The 1,929-nt window shown below is 42.8% G+C and overlaps 1 protein-coding gene across 2 annotated transcripts in view; it reads right to left on the bottom strand.

Moving 5' to 3' along the window:
• Positions 1–1,918, bottom strand: part of LOC107104459 (sarcoplasmic/endoplasmic reticulum calcium ATPase 2-like) — a 31,113-nt gene extending 29,195 nt beyond the window's left edge. For both annotated transcript variants that reach the window (XM_015404456.1, XM_015404455.1), the window contains exon 1: positions 1,805–1,918. The gene's annotated coding sequence lies outside the window, so the exon portion shown is untranslated. The remainder of the gene's footprint in view (positions 1–1,804) is intronic.
• Positions 1,919–1,929: the final 11 nt, after the last annotated feature.

Below are 1,929 nucleotides of genomic sequence, written 5' to 3'. Positions count from 1 at the left end.
GCCCGACCCCTAGGCAGGAGCCCCAGCCCGGCCCCGGCCGGCCGGGCCCCGCGGAGAGGCCGCCAGGAATGAGGCCCCCACACCCCGAGCTCCAACAGTGCACCGGCGAGCCCTGACGCCAGCCAGCGGAGGGAGAGCAGGACGGGGGGAACAGTTTCAATCACGCCTTCCCACCCTAGTGCCCCCACTCGCACCACAGAAGAAGAAGAAGAAAAAAAATGCGGACACACATTCACACATAACACTCGCATCCAGGATTATCGGACGACCCAATAAGTGAACCTAAAATACGGATGGGGGGAGGGGAGCGGCGACACTGCCACACCAACCCATCTCATTCCTGCTTCGAGCCCGGCCTCTCACCCTGCACCCGAACCAGACCACCCCCAGCAAAAGCTCCCCCGGGATCGGGGCCCACCAATCCCACGCAGGCCACCCAAACAACAAAATTTGTGTTTTGTGGATTCTATTCTATTTTCAATTCAATTCAATTTAGTTTATTTATATAGTGCCAATTCACAACACGTCATCTCAAGGCACTTTACAGTTCACCAGATCATACAGTCAAATTGATTCAAAGTTTTCTATCTAAGGAAAGCAGCTGATTGCATCGACTCATTGACTCGAAGGCAATCCCTCAAACTAAGCATGCTTGTAGCGACAGTGGAGAGGAAAAACTCCCTTTTAACAGAAAGAAACCTCCAGCAGAACCAGGCTCAGCGGCTATCTGCCGAGGCCGACTGGGGTTTAAGGAGACAGAAGCAGATGCATGTAACTGGATATTACATATTTATTTTAGGCAAACTTTTTGAAATGTCAGTACTTGCATATTATTCAATATGTTGTGCAACATTTGTTTAAATACAAAATCAGAAGAAGAGTAGCAAGTACAGTACATATCTTAGCCTAACTTATTTCTAGAATGAATACTTTTTGCTTTTATTTATTAAAAAATACAATGAAGTGGTGCACTCTTACCTGAGTCAATTTTTTAGCTACTTTACCGACCTCTAGGTAGAAACAAAGAGTAAAGACCCCAGTTGGGAGAGGATGATTTTAATGGAAAGATGGGTGGAAAGGAACAGTTTAGATCTAAGCATGTTTGTGTGTTAAAATGACCCAAAGTCCAGACCTAATTATAACTGAGAAACTTTCCCAATCCTTAAAAAGTGACCTTTGAAGCAATCTCATCCCATTCTGAGTTAGCTAGAATACTTTTTCTGAAGGAGATGGAGAAAAGTTAAAATTGGGGAAAACAGAAAATTCTTTCAGAAAAAGAAATAATAATTCAGATATCTGTAGTATGGCCAACCCTATAGACATTTTATGGAGTATAATTACTTTTTTTGTGGCACTGCACATGTGTGTATTTCAGTTTTACACAAATCTAATCAAAACATTTACTGTTGTCCTCCCTGGTTTTTCGCTTCATCAGGTCATTATTTCTAAGCCAGGCAAATATAACTCAGAAGGGCCAGCCCAAACATTGTTTTATTCTTTGATACAGAGCTTTCTTCGAGAATGTAATATCTTTCAGTACACAGGGTAAACCTAAAGCCCTGCTTAAATCTCACTTGGAAATGCAAAATATAATATTATAATTAAAAGCTTTGAAGCAGAATTATTTGTTCGCCCATTGTTCATCTACATTGCCTTGTACCAGAGAAGAATCTGGTTTACTATGATGACTGCATTTCACACAAGCCTTCGGGATACATTTTAACGTTTAGCAGTAAACTCCCTCTCTCCTGCAAAATGTCACAAAAACGAGATAAATACTGATTCAAATACACTGACTTCTCACCTGCCAGACTCCCACGATGGCATTGGCTATGAGGATAAGTAGAATTACAAAAGGTTCCACAAACGCTGTGATTGTTTCTTCCCCCTCCTCAAACCAGGCAAGAACCTGGCAGAAGTGAGAGAAAA

This window comes from Cyprinodon variegatus, unplaced genomic scaffold (assembly GCF_000732505.1).
Source record: "Cyprinodon variegatus isolate N-32 unplaced genomic scaffold, C_variegatus-1.0 Scaffold1751, whole genome shotgun sequence".
Classification (NCBI taxonomy): domain Eukaryota; kingdom Metazoa; phylum Chordata; class Actinopteri; order Cyprinodontiformes; family Cyprinodontidae; genus Cyprinodon; species Cyprinodon variegatus.
Note: the sequence above shows the minus strand (reverse complement) of the source record. Positions and strands in the feature narration are given on the sequence as shown.